This window comes from Pristis pectinata, chromosome 4 (genome assembly GCF_009764475.1).
Source record: "Pristis pectinata isolate sPriPec2 chromosome 4, sPriPec2.1.pri, whole genome shotgun sequence".
NCBI lineage: Eukaryota > Metazoa > Chordata > Chondrichthyes > Rhinopristiformes > Pristidae > Pristis > Pristis pectinata.
In genome coordinates, this window is record NC_067408.1 from 85,380,471 (window position 1) to 85,401,619 (window position 21,149).

Sequence of the window (21,149 nt, forward strand, 5' to 3'; positions counted from 1 at the left end):
AGTGGGAGGATAAGCAGATTGGTGGCAGGGTCTTGGGAGACAGGCGGAGGAGTTGTCAGGTCGATGCAGAGAGCTTGACAGATCAAGGGAGGCAGTTATGATGAGACAGGTCAGCAGGTCAATAGGAGGACTGGCCATTCGGTGTTTGGTACCGCATATGTCTAGTGGGTGATCGAAGGAAAAGCCACTATGAGGGGTAGACATTTTATTTACTTGGACTTACCTGATTCTATGGCCGTTGCATAATGCTGAAGCAGGCCTCAAACAGCTGCCACAATGGCAACAATGTTCAAGGGACATTGATACAGCACTCTACAATCTATTGCCAAGGTCATCCCAGGGGAGTGAAGTAACTCCATGAAGCACAAATCTGGTATTCACTCTCAGGATCAAAGCGCTTGAAGTCCAACCATTTTGCCACTGCATCTTTGCTGTTGGCCGTCTACCAACCAATTCACACTGCCACCATGACAAGAAGCTGAGGATTAAAGCTGCGCCCTAAATGCCCATATATCAGTGGAACTGGTATAGGTTGAAGCAAAGCTGGACTTCAAGCTGCAGCACTCCTTCATGAACTTCCAACTGTATCCAGTAATGAAATGCAGCAAATGCATATGACTAACTCTCCTTCTAATACATCAACAAACCTACAACTCATTGAAGACCTTTTGGAATATTGCATTTGGGGTGGCCAAGGTAAGCTTTATGTGATTTTCCTCCTGCTGCTAAATTTCCATACAGGATTAACACATGGCTCTAGCTTTGGCTCAATTTAGCTGTGTTGATATAAAATTCATGTTACATGAGGGTTGACATCATGGTTTGTCTCTTCCACATTCTTCAAGAGTGTGCCAGTAACACACAAGTTAATGTGATGTACTATGCTGAAAACAAAATTTGAATTGAAAATCAGTATCTGTTGTGCAGAGAAATGTGCTGAGCAATTTTGCAGCTTGAGTCTTACTATTTGGAATTCTCTCCCCAGATCTTTTCCCCTCTACTGCACTCCTTCCAACTTTAAAAGGCACATTTTTGATAATTCTTTTTCCATTCAGTCCCCCAGTTCTCTTTTTGTAGCTCTAGGCCCACATCAATTTCAGTTTGTTTTTACCTTTAAGGTGCTTCTTTTTAATGAATATTCTGGGAAAGAAACAAGATCTAAAAATTCTTCCCATCTGCTGATGATGCACCCTTGTTAAGGGAATCTGCCCACCTTACTCTTCAAGTTATTAATGAATTTTAATTCCTTCGACTGTGACAAGTCCAAATCTATTCTGTTGGTGTTTTGTTTCTCAGAAGTTATGAACGATCATTATTTGACAGCTGCAGAATGGATAGATTACCCTAACATTATGATGCCCTGGAGACAATAAGAATTACATCTTTAGAAATTACTTCATTGCTCGGCTGCGTAGAAATTAATGTACATAGATAGAAATCACTGTCATTTCCACCTTAGGGATGCATAGATACTTTTAAAATGGATATTTTACTAAAATTAAATTACAAGTTCCTCTTGGTAGATGAAGCATTGGTTAGTAAGATAAGGATACATAGAAATTTATCCCTGTTCTGCAAAATGTGCCCACATAGTAACATTTTCAGATTGTTTGTTGCCTCTGAAGTTAATTCCACTGACTTGAATGGAATGAACTTGTGAACAAGAGTATGTGAGACTGCTGCTACATAGTGTATTTACTATACAGCAACATTAGCACATTATCATATACAGTATATACACTATATACTTGGCACTATCAACTGTAGATGAATTTTTAGGGAAGATCCTTTTTTAGTCCCCAGCCTAGCTTCTGCCACATTCCACAACAATGAGAATCTTCACACCCTGAGTAGATTTTCCATGCTTTCTCCTCTCCTTGTTGTTCTGTTCTAACCACTTACACCCACCGTGGGCCATCATTTTTTTACATGTCCCTTCATCATCCCCTTTTGCCTTTACAAAATATTACTTTTGTGATTCGATCACTGGGGACTCAGAGGTTTTCTTTCCTTGGCCCTCTTCCCCTTAGCTCTGTACTTATTCCAAACCTGTTCACATCCAATTTTTGCAAGTATATATGAAAAACTACTGACCTGAAATATTACCACTGCTTCTCGCTTCACAGGTGCTGACTGATGTGCTGTGAATTTCTGACATTTTCTGTTTATAGATTATGCTTGCTTTGTTAGTTTCTGGTCTGGAGTAGTTAGCAGACTGCAGAAGCAGAAATGCTTCTAATAAATTATAATTTAATAATCCAACAGCTGAATAATCACAGCCATTATTGCAAACAAAATATTGAAGTAAATTAGCAAATATCATTAATAGGAACTCAAAGTGTAGACCTGTCATTGAGGGTGGGATTCTTCATAAATCTCATAATAGATTTAGATTTGCTGAGAAGTGTGTGAGTACCCACACTTTACTTTTCTAACAGTGGGTAGTAAGGGTAATCTTGAGAATCATGGAGAGTCAGGGAAGTATTACATCCTATTTATTCCACTCTCTAACTACATTGAGCATGTCTACGTATGTTTTTATGTATATCTTATCCATTTACACACATTACACTGCCTTCTCCTTTTTGAAATGGAAAAATGATTCACATATTCACATTGTTTACAGATTTAAGCCACTTACAAGTTTTCTGATCTCTTTGCTCCTCTCAAAGGAATTATTTATCAATTCTTGACTCAAGGAAGATGTCACAGATTCAGTCATTATGTCACAGCAGGAGGCCATTCAGTTCATCACATCCTTGCTGAATGTCTAGACAAACCCACTCAGTCCCACTCTCCCATTTTATCCTGTTTCCCTGCAAGTTTAGCTCCCTCAGGTACCCAGCCAATTTCATTTTGGAATCATTGACCATCTCCACTTCCATCACCCTCGCAGACCATATGTTCCAGGACATTATCACTTGCTGTATCTCTTGCCCAAGCCATATATCTATGAACTCCAGTAACTGCTAACTCTATGAAGGTGACTTGAAATGCTTGTCTCTGCGATCTTGAATATTTTAAGGTTTCCCTATTTTCATAATTGCTTCCATCTTTGCCTTGACTTGTTGAAATCCATTCACGTTTACTTTAAGCCCAAGATAAACTACTTTCTGTACTAATGCACACTTGCTTCTTTTGAACTTTGCATTATGTTTGTTCAGACCCTGAACATATTCATAGATTTTCTTCCTCAGTACATGTACCTGTTAGTATATTGACAGAGCCAATGATCTGAATTTTGCAGTATCTTGTCCATTGTAGCTTGATGAGTTCACACCAGAAGTTATTTTTGTATAGGAATGATGACATTGAGGTGTACTAATTGTCAAACATTTCAGACTCTTCTGATTCACATTTAATTGAGCATTATAGGTGGCAGGTTCAATTTGGTGAAAACTTTGGCCCCTGCCACCTCTGTATGCAAATCCTGTGAAGAAGTTAAAGGCTACTATTCATCAACAAATGCTTGATGCAACAACAGTTCGTAATTGCGACATATTCAAACAGTTTTATCTGCTTTAGGCTCTACTACAATTGGTGTTGCTCAGTTACCCTGGTCTGGCTTAACTGGAACTCCATTCTGTTCTAATTTATTTTAGCTCTTCATCCACCCATTTCTTCAACGCATGACAGACAGGTTGAGGCTTACAGTCAATTGGTTATGCACTTGGCTTGAAGTGGAAAAAGGCATTGTTACACATAATACCTACTTTTAGGCAACCTTGAACATTCCTGCATACTTTCCCAATGGATGAGGCATCCATGCTGAAAGATTTTTTCCAGTTTAGCTTTGGTTCTCTGAGCCAACTTTTACCCATCAATGCTGGTCAATTGTCATGATTAGTTACAGTCACAGGTCGTTCTATTTGCTATTGCGACTCACTAAATGTTTCTGCTGGCCTGAAGTCTCCTGAACCTGTTTTCTTGTTCTCTGTTTATTAGTGGTACTTGGCTAACTTAGCTTGGGTTATGTATCACTTGTGTGTTATTGAGCAGTCAACGAATGTGTCGATTTTCATGTTAATGCATTGATCGTTAAACCATATTTTGGTTTTGAAGTCTTTCTGCTACCATCATTCATAATGTTATGTAAAACTTAAAGCAATAATTCTTACTCTCCACAGATGTTGCCTGATTTGCTGAATATTGTCAGTATTTTCTGTTTTAATTTCAGATTTTCTCCATCAGCCATCTTTTGATCTTTGGAAAAATGCCTGTATTTAATTAAGCGAGGTGTGTTTCTCTGTATTTAATTAAGAAAGCGTATGTTTACTCTGTGCCCAACTCAAAACTTTAATTATATGGGTTCCTCTGTACATTGGTTTGTAGATTCACAAAATGTTTACATATACACACTGGCTAACAAAAAAATATAAATTTCAGGATGTGAGTGCATATGTATTTTATCAGAATAAACTTGGATCAGAGGTAAATGCCAGAAAAATACAGTTTTGGAAGGACAGAAGAAATGAGTTTAAAATATATATATTTTTTAAATTGTAAAGCTCAATCTGTGTTTTTTAAGTATTATGCCAGCCTTGATTCTGAAATATGAAATATGTAGATTTGATGTTCTCTTCACATTTTTTCATTAAATAGTTCCTACAGACCAACTTGATGAGTATATTTTTCACTGGTAATGAGTGTCACAGTGCAACAAAAAGAAATACATTTAGTGCCAAAGGAGTGATTAAAGTCTTACTAAGTCTTTTGTTTCTGCTAAAGACTCCCTTGAAATATTACAACACTTTCAGTCGTTTATTATGTTATGTTTTTAGGAAACTCATGCCTGCACATACTTAGACATTTTGATTTAAAAAATAAAATGGAAGCACAATGTGTTCTGACACTTTTATTCCATTTCAGGGGCAAAATAATGGCATTTTGCAGGTTTATGATAGCAAAGGGGAATGTAATGGATCAAAAGAGAGACAAAAGGAGACAGGGGCACATCAAAATGAAATATGGGAAACTAGTGGTTCTATCAGTTATCAGCCTGAGAATAAAATAATACCTTGGTATTTTAAGGGGTCAAAACAGACATTTCTTAACAACTGATACTCTGAACAAAGCATGTGGGATATTATCTGTCCTATAGTTAAAAAATGAAATCAAATCCACTATAATAGGTTTTGTAGACCCTTGTCTGACCCTCTGTCAATCCTCCTTTATCCATGGTTTGCTTCTACAAGCCTGAAACAGACTTTCCAATCTCCCTTATGTTTTGAGAACCGCAGGGCTTGTCTTTGACTATTTCACATTTTTAATGACTTTTACTTTCTTCTTTCAAAACCCTGATTACTTATCAATTATGGAAGATATTAAAATGAAAAATGCATGCAGAATAAGCTATGTGGCTATGGCCCAGTGGCTGTGAATAATCCCATGTGTTTGCTGAACTTTGCAAACTCCATATTTAAGAATAGGTACTTCCAACTTTTCTTATTATTCTTTCTTGGTTCGTCAGTATCGCTGGGAAGGCTGGCATAACCAAATGTAAGATTCCCAAGGAAGATAGTGGTTGAACTAAGGCTGAGCTGTCTACCAGAATCAGACAGCACTAATTCTCTCTTTCATCTTTATGCCTCAAATTGTGGTTTTAGATGAGCACAAGCTGAACATGCTGTGGTAAATTTCCCCACATGTATAGCGATCCTCATCCAATTTCTACATTTACTGAAGGGTACACAGTGGCTCATATTCTGAGTTCACAGAAATCACTTACAGAGGGCTGCAAGAGTGCTTATTTTGATCTATTGTTAATTATAGTCAAAGGCACCTATACATCTGGACCTCCAGACTTGCTGCTGAGCCAAAACAATAGTCCAAGAGACTAAAATGAAGCAAAATACTACCTGATTGAAATTTATCTTGGGTGATATCGCAAAACTGGAAATATCTATTGATGACCAATATTTAGTTCCATTGCAGTTAAATGGAACATCCAGTAATGCTAACTATTTGATTTAACGATGAAAATGTGCACAGAACCTTTAAACGTGCTAGTCATTGTTTTTTTTGGCATATTATCACATTGCTAAATCAAGACTTTGCAAGACCTTGATAGGGAAATTGGGACAATTGGATTAATAAATAAGATAGCTAACGATATACTATGAAGTGAACGTATCTGCAAAACTCTCTAGAGCTATTCATATTTGGATGTCTGCCAGGACTTTTTCATTTTCCCTTGGTCATTTCTCCAATTTTCTTCCCATTTTTACTTGCAATGTTGACTGATGTTAGAGCAAAATCCCACGAACTGAACACATGATATTCTTTAGCACCCCAGGCAAACCACTGGATTTTTCCAGAATTTTGTGGAATTGTTGCAATAATTTTAAAGAAAATAAAATTAATTAATGCAGGTTAGTCCTTTGAGTCAGGACATCTTTAAAAGCTGTAGATCCTTTCAAGACATCTTCATTTGCTACCTTCATCTTATGAATTTTCCCCAAAATGATTTATGATACCCTTTGCTTTCTGGTCAAAATATGAGCATGATTCTCTAACAGTGACAGTAACGGTGATATTTTATGATGTATTACTCTTTCAGTCAGATTGCAATTTATATAAATTACCATTTGCAAACATGAAAGATGAATTGTGCCAGCTTTTCTGTGACCACTACTAAGATTTTCAAGTGTCATGATATAAAAATGTAATTTTATTATATGATGAAGCAAGGTAGACTTCAAAATTGCTGGAGGAAGATATCAATTTTAATTTGATGACCAGGTGACTTTACAACGCTGTTGTTATGTTTCTGCAGATTAGAAAGCAAAATGCAAACTATAGAGAGAATTATAAAGCAGCAGACAATACATTCATGATTCTTTCCTGTTTTTAAAGTAATGGGCTATAAGAATTAGATTGTAGAATTTCTGCTACACTAGCTTTGAGAGAATACTATGACACCTATAAGTCAAGGCAATGAAGTGTGGACATATTGTTCAGTGTTGGTGATAAAGTAAATAAATTGGTTTATTGAAGACAGCTTAGTGAAAAAACTTTTGCATCCTAGTGACAAAGAATTGTTCAGTCTGTGTTGAGAGGACAGCACTCGATGCTGACCTCGATGAAAGCTGCTCATGAAGATTAGTGTGTTCTATGGTGTTGATTTCCCCCAGAAAAGATGCACATTGTCAATATGATAACTTGAATGTATTCACTCCACATGAAATACTTTGAGCTATTTCCCAGAGATGTAAGGAGGTGCTGTATAAAGCCAAGGCTTACTTTCTTTAGATAAAAGTTACGATAAACAAATATCACTGCATAAGCTTACGAAATAGTACATAAAGTTTAATTTCAATATTGATATATCACAGTATTATTGTGGCATGCAGTGAATAATTTCATACTTTCTCATGATCCTCTTTAATCTCTAAAACTATTTAGCTCCCCTCACTGTCATGGGTTTCATTCCGTGAACAGCAAATTGCTTGTCAGATATTCATTCCCTTGAGACCAATCTTGCAAACAGTCAGACGTTGATTGAAGTGTGACCCTCGTCTAAAAAAACATGATGCAATTTACATCGGCAGACTTGCATGTATCACAGAAGCAGTGACCCATTCCATTCTCACTTCCTGTCTAATGTATCATCAGTTATTCCTGACCTCCTTATGACCCTGAAGCAGATGGGACTGGAAGACACTGGCTTAATTTGAAATTCATGGATAATTTTCTCTTTTAAGATAGACTTTTTCAATTCAGTTTCCTCTAAGGAAACCTCATTAAATGTCATTATTGATATATCCCACTAATTAAATATGTTGTTACAAAACAATTCAGAATTGACTTAAGTCATGCATAATGTGCACACTATAGCATTAACCTTTCTTCTATACTCCTATAACACTGCCTGTGGCATTCAAACATTTTGAACATTTTAGCAAAATGTACATTATTGCCAATATCCATAATGATAATCATGGAAACCCTATTCAGTTTGCAGTCTTGTGACATTTACAATAATGGTAGAGAGTCCATTAACAAAATTTTATTTTGCTACCAACCATACCATTTTGTTGTACTTAAATGCAGAAGAACTATGAGAAGGCAAAAGTTAGTGATAATTTTTGACAATATTTGATATGAATTATCAGTGTTAAATAGATCAAGGAAATATTTGAAGTCAAATCTTGGTGTGGAGCAGAAGTCATGAGATCATTGCATTGTAACATTTAACTGTTTCTGAGGCTTTCACCTTTGTAAGTCTCATATAATTTTGGCCCTATTGTTGCTACTGAGCTGTACAGTGATAGCAGTCATCCTATCTAATTGACTTCCATGCTCCTGTGGGTATAAGTACATTATCTATTGCAGAATTGTGATGATAAGACTTCACCCAAGCAGACATTGAAACAAAAGGTCTATTGTGTGTAAGGAATAAAGTGGTGGCTATGTTCTATCGGTTTCATAGAACAGTCCAGAAAATAATTTTTGTCTCATGGAGCTCCGAAAACAATTTAGAAGTTGTAATAAGAAAATATATTTGAGATTATAACACAGCAAAGATATATACTGTATTTTGAAATCTCAAATGTTTACTCAATTTACCATGTTTGTGCATGAATGTTCACACAGCTTACTCATTCAGCAAGCCTTTAAACAGAAATTGATACACAATGCCACAAAAATAATTGGGGGAATTTAATTGCTTTTTGTATTGCTTGATAAATGGTTTTAGTAGCTTGATACATTGTGACATCATTATTAGTAGCAAGAAATGCAAACTTCCATTAGTGACTGTTCAGCAAGATTGTGATGATCTGTAATAACTTTGCCAGGAAGAAGAAGATTATCACTCATATTGTCCAGGAATTATCACCAATGTTACCTCAACAGGAATAATAACACCGCAGAATTGTGCAAAATAATGTAAATACTTTACAGATAGAAGTAAATGTAATTGTATAAATAAGTCATCTTATACAGTATATGCCTCTGTAGAAGACAATCATCCTGAGGTGTACAAAATGACTGGTTTAAGGGTTGACTTTAACTCTCATTAGGTTTTTGGGTCAGTAGGAAGAGACTCAAATACACTTGCCACACGGACTTCAGATCTGTGTTTTTGACTACTGTCACATCAGGTGCATGGCAGAAAGTGACAACACATGCCAGAATAAACTAGTCTGTTGGAAGAATATTTCAAAAGCATCAGTAGAATCCCAGAGATCTGTACCTTTTGGAAACAAGAGAGTTAATGTTCCATTTTAAAAGGATCAGAAAAATGGGTTAAAACCAATTCCCCACTTCTACCCACACCTCTCCCCAACCTCACACACCCCACACTGAAAAAAAACCATATATTTTAGGATTATTTTATACTTTGGATCCAAAATGTTTACAGTAGTTTTTCTTAGTTTTTTCACTGTGACACCAAGGTGCGTTTCCTTTAACTTCTTTACCTCTTGTGACCAACCCCCGCAAAACTTCAACAAAATCTGTACTGTGGTGAAAATCCAAAACCAGAACAGATTTTCTTTTAAATTCTAATTTAAATATTCATCTGCTCTAGTTCTGGAGTTCACTTCACACTTCAAAGTTGTATATTTAGAAACTGAGGTTGAAATTTCTGCTGGCATTGATGAAATACAGAAAATAAAATATTGCCCATCACAATTAGTTTTTTTTACAGTGAAGAGTTTGATCATTTCAGTGCTCTTTTCTCCCTTGTAAAATTATTATCTTTAATGTCCTTATCATCATCTTAATTTTCACTATAGTGGCCCTGATTTAAATTACTTTTCTCTTCAGCTATTTTTTACTGTGACAAGTATCCAAACAGTCTTCATTCAAGATAACATATTATTCGATGATATAATCCTTCCAGCATCAAATCCCCAAATTGCTTTATTGCTTATTTTTAAGTAACAAAACTGCAGTTGCTAGAAATCTGAAACACAACCAGAAAATGCTGAAAAGACTCAACAAGTCAGCCAGCATCTGTGGAGAGAGAAACAATGCTGATATTTCGGGTCAACCATCTTTCATTAGAACCATTAGAACTATTTCATTTTTAAACTATTCAAATCTTTTCTGACAGAAATTACTGATAAATTAAGGGTATTCTAACTCAGTCAAATTGAGTTAGATCTTTTCTGCTACCCAGATTTGCTGCCCAGAAACCTCACCCACCTATAATTATCCGCACTCCTTGCAGAAAGCAGATCAAACTGATCTTCTGGGAGACATCCACTGAAGCAGAACAAGGGCTCAACCATAAGTAGGCTTTGGACATCGTACTCCTGAGGCCTCACAACTGGAACAACCTGACAGTGCTTGACAGGAGGCAAAGCTAGATCAGAAGCTTACATTCTGTCAAAACTGGGAGACCTTCTCCACAGCTTTTAAATGTCTCTGCTTTTCAGAGACAGTTTTAAGCCATTAAAACGGTTGTAAATAATTTAAAATTTTTAAAAAATATTAGAAGTTAAAAAAGATTATTAAGCCACTAGGAAACAATTAAAATAACATAAAATGTGAAAAGCAGAATTGCTTAGCTTACCTTTTGTCCCCTAATCTTCAAGTTTCCATTCAAATGAATTGGATGCTGACCTCACACTAAGTCTGCTGTTGTGGAACTGGAGAGGTTGCTTCCTTAGTATAAAGCTGTGGAATCCCACCAAGATAAGGCTCCAGTTGCATTCTGAAACTAAGATCTGTCTTTATTATTATTAAGAGTAGTGGCAAGGATTCAGTATACTAACCCAATAGTAAATTTCACTTAGTCTGGATAATTGATAACTCAATGGAGGTAATAGTGGCCTAAAGGTAGTATTATGTATAACAAAATGTTAATATACATGTTCAAATACATACAGAAACATATGTATAAGAGTCTTTATTGAGCTGGAGGTACAGCCTGCTGTGAATTGTGATTACATAACCCCTTGTAGCCAACATATAACACAAATTAATAGTCATCTAAAACGTAGTAATAATGGACCTGTTCTTAATTCTAACAGCACAAGTTCTTCCAGCTGCCCGATTATAGTTGAAAATGAGATACAATGGATGGGAGACCAAAGAACATTAATCATATCCTATTTTCTCTGTTGTTTAAATATCAGAGGTGTAAGGGAAAGTGCAGTGCGCTATTTATAATTCAATCTATTCATTAGTAGTTTGAATCACTCAATAGTTTGAATTATGTGATGTGAGTGAAGCAAAAGGTGAGATTTTAATGCTGGAACGTAATTTCAATTTGAATAATTTAAATTTGAAGTAAACCACTATGAATTGTGACATGAATTGCAGTGTGCTGTTTACAAAACCTCTGGAAGGCAAACAGCTTTCTGTTAGGAGTATTGTGAAGTGCAATGTCAGGAATTCATTGCTACAGATCCTGCTGACCTTGTGAAGCCACCAAACTTCACATCAAGGTCTACCTCACTGAGTTCACTTATGTCCAATGAAATTATTAAATGATAAATATTGACCACTGCAGATGGCTGTTTGAGCAAATTGTGACAAGGGTTTATTACGAAACAATTGCCATTTTGACTCATAAGAAGAATTTATTCATTTAAGATAGAGTAATTAAGTAAGCAGAGAGTGCTGATTGTAATTCTGGTGATCATTATCATTGCATCTAGAATCAGAGAACATAAATATTAGTGATAACCACGATTACCTCCTGTACACTGAAGGTCATTTTGTTAAACAATCTACCAAATTTCTGAAGAGACAAAGAAAAATGAAAGATTGTGGTGAATGAATCAAGAAAAAGGAAGATGAGATGGAATGGTAGAAGGAGTTAAAGAAATGATGGTGTGGGAAACTCTAGACAAAATGCTTGACACTGCTGGTAATTTTAAAGAAGTCCAAGAATGTTTAATGAACTATGTAAGAGCATTATTGATGCAATGAACCAAACTGTTAGGGGACAAATCTGTGATCTGACAGAAAATGTAATTATTAGGAGTACAGGAAATACTGTACATAATTTATTGCACTAAGGTGCTCCTGTTCTGATAATCCCAGATGAAATGACACGGTTATTTGGGGATATGATGGGAACATGTAACCTGGCTGCTCTTGAGGAAGCCACATGTATTAAATATAAACCACCAGAGTGCAAAATCCAGATGGTATCAATTTCAGATTGAATAATTGAGCCAGATTGACCCTTCACCCATATCATGGAAGCAAACCGTGTGTGAAGCAGCAGCAAAGGTCAAGAATATTTGTCAGGCAGTTTTCAATTGGCACTCTCTGTGCCTACTGAAAAGGTATCAACACAACCTGTCCACTGCCCAGAACAATGGGACCACACAGGGAGATTCCAGTCTCGTACCTTTAAATTATTGGGTTTGTAAGTCAGTTGTGAAGCACATATTTTTTTTTAATTGTTATGGAATGGAATTGTAGCATTCAAATGATTGCAGATCATGATTGTCAACTAATGGTGTGCCTCATAACTTTTTGCTTCCACTTTTACACATTGACACAAGCATTCACCAGAAACATGCAGTGAGCACATGTGAGGTCAACACACATTATGCAAGGCCTCCCGTGTGACATTGCCTGGCTTAAACTCAATGCATGGACCACGCATAGGAAACAAGGTCCAGGTAGTAGGAATCTGAGCTTTTTGAAGCAATCATCAATTTCTTGTGAGCTTGGTGGGGAATCACCTGGAGTTGCAATACTCTTGAAATATACTGTGTGTTTCTGAGGTGAAGCCTTCTATTTCTATTTGTTAGTAATTGTTATGGTCCCATTCAACCAGGGGCAGGAGGAGATGAGCCAAAGATCATTCCAGTGAACAGTGAGTGGTTGCAGCCCCTTGTTGTATAAACAATTCCATGGAGGCTTGCTATTCAAAGAAAGAGAAAGCAATCTCTTCTTCCATGAGCATGCAGGGTGGGTCTGCAGATGTGCTCAGATTGGTGGCTTCTGAAGTCTGAGGGAGCAACTGTCTATATCATGTGGTACTCAGGGCTCCACAGGACAACTCAGAGCTCAGCGTCAGATGGAAAGGGTGTCACTTTCTCAATGGGCAGAGAGTGTGTGAAAGCACCACCAGAAAGATTTATATTATGCAACTGGGAACTTGGTTCTTCCATTTTGAAAGCAGTCTGCTTTGACTGACATACTTCAGCTGTCGTGGGAGATCACTGGATGTCCCAGTGTAACAGCCCATCTCCTCTGTCACTGCCTCTGTACTTCAGTCCTGGATCCTGGTGCTGCTGGAATGCAGACTTACAGTTGCCACTGGGGTGAATGAGAGGAGACTGTCCACTGAAAGCACAATCAGATTTGTGAGAGCAGTTTTCTACAGCTCCAGAGAGACCTATGGAAGGCCATCATGAGAGCGAAAAGGCAACTCCGTGTGAAGTTAGCGACACAATTGGACACATGACAGCTGTGGCAGGGACTGCATGCCATTACTTCCTATATGATGAAACCTAACAGCTTAAATGGCAGTGATGCTTCACTCCCAGATGAACTCAACACCTTTTATGCACGCTTTGAAAGGGAGAATAATACTACTCCTGTCTGAATCCCTACAGCATCCAGTGACCCTGTGATCTCTGTCTTGGAGGCTGATGTCAGAAAATCCTTCAAGAGGGTGAACCCTCGCAAGGCGTCAGGCCCCGATGGTGTACCTGGCCAGGTACTGATAACCTGTGCCGACCAATTGGCTGGACTGTTCAAGGACATCTTCAACCTCTCACTGCTGTAGTCGGAGGTTCCCACTTGCTTCAAAAGGGCATCAATCATACTGGTGCCCAAGAAGAGCAGGGTGAGCTGCCTCAACAACTATTGCCCAATAGCACTCACATCTACTGTGATGAAGTGCTTTGAGAGGTTGGTTATGACTAGAATTGACTCCTGCCTGAGCAAGGACCTGGGCCCACTGCAATTTGCCTACTGCCACAACAGGTCTACAGTGGATACAATCTCACTGGCTCTGCACTCGACTTTGGAGTACCAAGACAACAGCAAAACGTATGTCAGGCTGCTGTTTATTGAATACAGCTCGGAATTCAACACAATCATCCCCTCAATACTAATCAACAAGCTTCAAAACCTGAGCCTCTGTACCTCACTCAGCAACTGGATCCTCGTCTTCCTTATTGGGAGACCACAGTCAGTAATATCTCCTCCTCACTGACAACCAACACAGGCGCACCTCAAGAACGTGTGCTTAGCCCACTGCTCTACTCTATCTACACTCATGACTGTGTGACTAGACACAGCTCAAACGCCATCTATAAATTTGCCGATGACACCACTGTTGTTGGCAGAATCTCAGATGGCAATGAGGAGGCGTACAGAAGTGAGATAAATCGGCCGGTTGAGTGGTGTCGCAATAAAAATCTCGCACTCAATGTCAGCGAGACCAAGGGATTGATTATGGACTTCAGGAAGGGAAAGTCGGGAGAACACACACCTGTCCTCATTGGGGGTGGGGGGGGGGGTTGTGGTCAGCAGTGGAAAGGGTGAGCAGCTTCAAGTTCCTGGTCGTCGACATCTTTATGTCTTGCATGGTCTTGCACTGTACTGCTGCTGCAAAACAACAAATTTCATGACATATGTCAGTGATAATAAACCTGATTCTGATTCAATGGTGCCAGTTGAATGGGCTGCTTTCCCTTTAAAATGTTGAGCTTCTTGTGTGCTGGAGATGCACTGATCCAGCTTAGCAGAGGGTAATCCAACACACTCCTGACTTCTGCATTATAATGGTGAAAGGTTTTCAGGAATCAAGAGGTGAGTTATCTGCTTCTGAATACAAGCAATGGACCTACTATTGTAACCATAGGCAAAATAACTAGAATGATCCATTTTCCTCCAAGTGATTTGTTGATGTTTTAGTAAACTTTGCTTAAATAATCAGAGGCCCAAGTTGTCACCTCTGAGCTTTGCTGGCCATTTAAATCCATAATTTTCATTGATTAAGGAAATAGAATATTGATCTCATCATTCATCAATGTCCCAAATGTCCCATTGGCCTTGTTATCAATTCACGTTTCTGGCAATTTGTGGTTCAAAATTAATTAGACCTGAAAGATGATGAAAAATGCCCGACTCAAAGTGCTCACAGCAAGATGGCCAACTGCAGCATGTTCTGAACCTTTATAATATTTCTCTTCATTTCTGCTGCAACAGTGCAATCTGTCGCAACACCTCAAGACCCATATTACATCCATCCTGATTATCTTTTCCATTGATATCAAAACATACAATAAACTACTTTTAAACAGAACAAGGTTCATGCATTCAACACATTTCATTTCTTCACATCAGTTCTCCCTTTTCTCCTTGTTAAGGTACATGTTAATGTTTATTAGCCTTCCTAATAAGTGCCAGTTGTTTGGATGGCACAGTGGCATAGTTGGCAGAGCTGCTGCCTCACAACTCCAGTGGCTCAGATTTGATCCTGATCTCTAGGGTTGTCTGCGTGGAGTTAACATGTTCTCCCTGTGAGGGTTTCTTCTGGGTGATCCAGTCTCCTCTCACAGTTCAAAGACATACAAGTTGGGAGGTTAATTGCCCACAGTAAATTACCCCTAGCGTTGGTAAGTGGTAGAATCTAGGACAAATTTGGGAAGAATTGGTTTCTTGGAGAACTATTGGAGGAAAAACATGTTTCTGTGAGCCAGTATAGCTGGGGCTAAAATAGCCTCCTTCCATGTCATAATTAAATAATTGCATTACAGAGATAGAGTCAAGATAAATGGATCATTTTAGTGACTATTGAAACATGACATGGATCAGTGTCTGGGCTACAACTATTTATAATCTACAATAGGGAGTTGGATGAAGGGATCGAGTGTACTGCTACAACATTAGCTGACAATACAAAGTTAGGTCGGTTAGCCTGTTGTGAGGAGGATATAAGGAGACTCAACAGTAGAGTTAAGTAAGAGGGCAAGAAGTTGGCATATAATGTGGGACAATGTAAAGTTAGCCACTTTAGAAGGAAGAATGAAAGGTAGTATTACTTAAATGGGGTAGAACTATAAAATATTGTGATACAAAGAGATCCAGAGGTCCTAGTGTTCATGAAAGACAAAAAAATTATACAGGCACAAGAAGTAATTAGGACAGCTAAAGGACTGTTGGCCTTTATTGCAGGGAGTATGGAGTATAAAAATGGGTAAGTTTAGATGCAGCATTACAAGGAAGTTGTGAGGCAGCACCTGGAATATGGTGTATTGTTTTGGTCTCCATAATTAAGGAATGATACACTTACATTGGCGGCAGTGCAGGGAAGGTTCACTCAGGTGATTCCTGGGATAACATAAGAAGAAAGGTTGAGCAGGTTGGGTCTATACTCATCAGAGAATAGAACCACGAGGTGATCTTATTGAAACATATAAGATTCTGAGGGGGATTGATAAGGTAGGTGCTGAGAAGATATTTCCCCTGGAGGGGCATAGTTTCAGAATCAGGAGTCACCTATTCCAGATGGAGGCAGGGAGGAATTCCTTCTCTGAGAAGGTTGTAATTCTTTTCAAGTCTCTACTCCAGAGAGTTGTGGATGGAGAGTCATTGAATATATGACAGAGATCAACAGATGGAGTCAAGGAATATGGGAAGAGAGCGGTAAGGTGGTATTGAAGTCTAGTTTGGATCAGCTATGATTTTAGTGAATGGAGTAGAGCTGCAAGGGATCAATTGGCCTACTCCATTCCTATTCCTTATATTCTTATTACTCTAGTTATTAACTACATAAACATGGCAATGCTTGCATCAGGGATTTGATTTTGTTCTCTGATATTAAGAATTCTGTGCTATGATTTTTTTTAAAAATCACCTTAATGACAGAGAAATATGGCACAAGACACAATTTAGTGTTACTCGTGTGCATACCTTGACAGCAAGCAACTGTATTCAACAACAGACAATATCATACCCAGGCCCCATTCTATCTTTCAAATCCCACATACCTTTAAAAAAGAAACTTGTACAAATGCCCAGAGGTCAAACATAAAGCATTTTTGTATTGCAAAGCACAGTCTAGAAATTGCCCCATGCCACATTTTTTGCATTAAGCAGCATTGTGAAACAGGAATATTGTTACTTAAAGAACAGGAACTTCAATAGAGAGGTTCACAGAACAGTATTATTGAGATTCCCTGTGAAACAACAAGCTGAAACCGGCAGTGTAGGGTTATATTGACTTTTTGCAGGTTCCCACAGATGTCATTATGTAACAGTGCTGATGCAGTTAACTATTAAAGGGACACAACATAATGCAAGCAACATTCTGCCAGCTACTGCTGTGTGTTGCTACTGAATGGAAAAATACTGCAACAATGAGAGGGGTGAAGGAGAGTGTTCCCAGGAGGTGAGAGAGACCTCAGCTGACTGGTAAAGAACAGTGCCTACAGGAGACATGACTTTTGTACACAGAGATACAGAAATCCTCCATGGTTACAGCAGGAAGTTGCTACAGAAGCCCCTATATGGACACAAGAGCAAGTTCTGAATGCTGGGACGCATAATACAAGCAAATGCCCATACCTACTCAGGCAGTTCCAGTGGGCTAAAGGGAAAGTAAATGAAGTTTCCCCTTGAGTACGGAGTTTGGGTAACCTCTGTAATGCAACAGTGAGCGGCAAACTGTCTGTTATGGTTGATATCAGAAGTAGTGGCCTGGAATGATCCTGAAGTTAGGAAGCTGAGATTGACTGTGACATTGACCTCTGTGGATAAAGTAGTCTGGGTACAAGTGCAAGTGAGTATTTGAAATTGTAGCAGATCATCAATGTCAGCGAGGATGAAGGATGCATTTTAAGCACCAGCCTTTTAAACAGCATGGTTTCGGAGGTAATAGGAATAGTCTAAACCGGTTGTTCTATGAGCAAATAAGAACTATCAATTGAAGGCCAATGAGGTTGAAAATCTCACAGGAGTTGAATGTTGCTCGTTGTGCTGCTTCTGATGCTATTGAGGGGATGTTTCAGTGGAATAAAGTTTCTAAGGTAAATAAATATCCTTCCAATAAATGAGGAGTCAAATTTTCAGATTGTGCTAAGGCATTTGAAAATGAACACAAATTTGCTCTACTCCAGGTTAAGCAAATGTTTAATTTATTTGTTTGAAGTTGCATGATGGAATTTCTAGGCCAAAATGCTAACAGTATCAATAAGCTGCGGTGGGGATCTTCTCTTATCATCTGTCAAAATGCAATTTTCAATATGCACACTCATTAGTTTCTATATTCAAACCTATTTGCCACTTCTGAAGCCCAAACAATGGGTAGCACACATCCAGATTCTGCAGCCATTACCTCAGCGCAGATGTAATTTTGCAACAGTCTGAGTGTCTGTTAATTTAAATAAGGAGAATTATCTTCTTTCCTGTTTTATTAACCTGTATTATTTCTCAGAAAAACTATATCAGCAACTCATAAACAAAAAACATTCATAATTATTGCTGCGTGAATCACTTGCTGAAATTGGAACAAAATAAAATAAGGCACACATTATAGGAACGTAACTATAATTAGCTTTCTGGAATCTTCTGATAAAATATTCCATTAAATATTCATCCTCATTCCTGGACACTTTATTAACCATCTTCACTTCCCTCTTTTTCTACAAATGATGTAAATTAGATGTTCATTTGTAACACAAGACAAAGATTGTTTTGCACCTGCTGTTAGGGGTGTGAGATCTGATAATTATCTCAGCGATCAGCCACTGAAGGAAGGAGAGCTGAGATTCTGAAGTGTGGGATTCCCTTTGTCTTCCTAAACAGAGGCAGTCAGCTTGTTCCCTCCAAATTCTTTAAGCAGGATGGACAGTTTATGGAAATCACTTTGTGAACTCTCTATCACTTAGGGCAGATGTCAATTCGTGGAATTAATGGTGTGGTGTTTGACCCCTTTAAAGCATTTATTTGTTGAAACTGGGCAAATTTACATCTTGGATGATTTCCCCTGAGGGGGGGGGGGGGGGGGGGAGGGTGCTAGATATGTGAGGTGAGTGTTATGTTCCTGAAGCAGCTGTCACAAAGCCAACAGTCTCAAGCAGGCCTTCCTGTTGCAGTGGCAAGAAATATCAGTTCTGCATTTGAAGAGATTGTGAAGCTATCGGAGCAGCCCTCCTGACAACTGGTTCAGTGGATGGATGACATAGAACATAGAACATAGATAAGAGATAAGTTATCTTTATTAGTCATACGTACATCGAAACACACAGTGAAATGCATCTTTTTGTGTAGAGTGTTCTGGGGGCAGCCCGCAAGTGTCGCCACTCTTCCAGCGCCAACATAGCATGCCCACAGCTTCCTAACCTGTACATCTTTGGAACGTGGGAGGAAACTGGAGCACCCAGAGGAAACCCATGCAGACACGGGGAGAACATACAAATTCCTTACAGACAGTGGCCGAAATTGAACCTGGGTCACTGGCGCTGTAAAGTGTTAAGCTCACCGCTACACTACCGTGCCTGCCAACCATACAGCACAGGAACGGGCTCTTTGGTCCACCATATCAGTGCCTATCAAAATAGAACTTCGGTAGTTGGCTTTGGAAGGCAGGCCTATGCCAGGCTGTATCCTCTGCTGCTGGTTCGACCTGATGGATCTACTATCAATATCTGATATAAGGAGCCCAAAAGAATCATTACTAAGCCAGTGAATGTTTCTCTTCTATCAGAAACTGAACGGAAGGCAAGAATGCGCAAACATGATCTAGTGAATGACTTGCCTCATGTTAATATCACTAGAACTTGACAGATTGACAGTGCACATATTATTATATAATTTATAAGTCTCAATAAATTTTTTATGATTTAAAAAAAAATCATGACGACACTCGAGGGGCATTGATGCTTTTTTTTATATATATGAAAAGGTAACACTAATGATTGATCAGTACAGGAATGTAAAGGTTTCCACTGTTTTATTGTTGTATATAGTTTGTTTTTTATGATGAATAAAGTTTATTTTGGAATGAAAAAAAATCATGACGACACTCTAAACTATCTCATCTGCCTGCACGTTGTCTATATTCATCCATCCCCTGCTTGTTCATGTGTCTGTCTAAATATCACTTAAACGTTCTTCTGCTTCTGCCACCTCCCCTAGCAGTGCGTTCCAGGCACCGATGTAAAAAAATTGCCTTGCACATCTCCTTTAAACTTACCACCTCTCACCTTAAACCTATGCCCTCTAGTGTTTGATATTTCTACCCTGGGAAAAAGATTCTGTCTACCCAATCTATGCCTCTCTGAATTTTATATCCTTCTATCAGGTCGCCCCTCAGCCTCCAACAGTCCAAAAAAAACAATCCAAGTTTGTCCAACCTCTCCTTATATCTAATATACTCCATTCCAGGCAACATCCTGCTGAACCTCTTCTGTACTCTCTCCAAAGCCTTCACGTCCCTCCTCCACTGTGGTGACAGGGAATTGCACATGGTACTCCAAGTGTGGCCTAACCAAGGTTTTATACAGCTGAAACATGACTTGCCAACTTTTATACTTATGAGCAGACTGATGAAAGCAAGCATGCCAAATACTTTCTTTACCACCCTATCCACTTGTGTTATCACTTTCAGGGATCTGTGGACTTGCACCCCAAGATCCCTTTGTACATCAATGCTTCTTAGGGTCCTGTCACTTACTGTATACTTTTCTCTTGCATTTGATCTCCCAAAATGCAGTACCCCACACTTGTCCAGATTAATTTACCATTTCTCTGCAAAATTCCAACTAATTTATATCCTGCTGAATCCTTTGACAACCTTCTTTATTGTCCACAACTCTACCAAATTTCATGTCATCTGCAAACTTACTAATCAGACCACCTATATGAAGTCCCAGCACTGATCCTTGCCAAACACCACTAGTCACAGACCTTATCCCTCAGAGAAACACCCCTCCACCACTCCCCTCTTTCTTCCATGACCAAGCAAATTTTGTATCCAACTTACCAATCTACTGTGGATCTTATATAACTTAATTTTCTGGACCAGTCTACCATGAGGGATCTTGTGAAATGCTTTACTAAAGCCCATGCAGACAACATCCACTGCTCTACACTCATGAATCATCTTCGTCACCTCCTCAAAAACTCAATCAAATTTGTGAGACAGGATCTCCTCAGCACAAAGACATGCCGACTATTCCTAATAAATCTATGCTTTTCCAAATGGAACTGAATCCTGT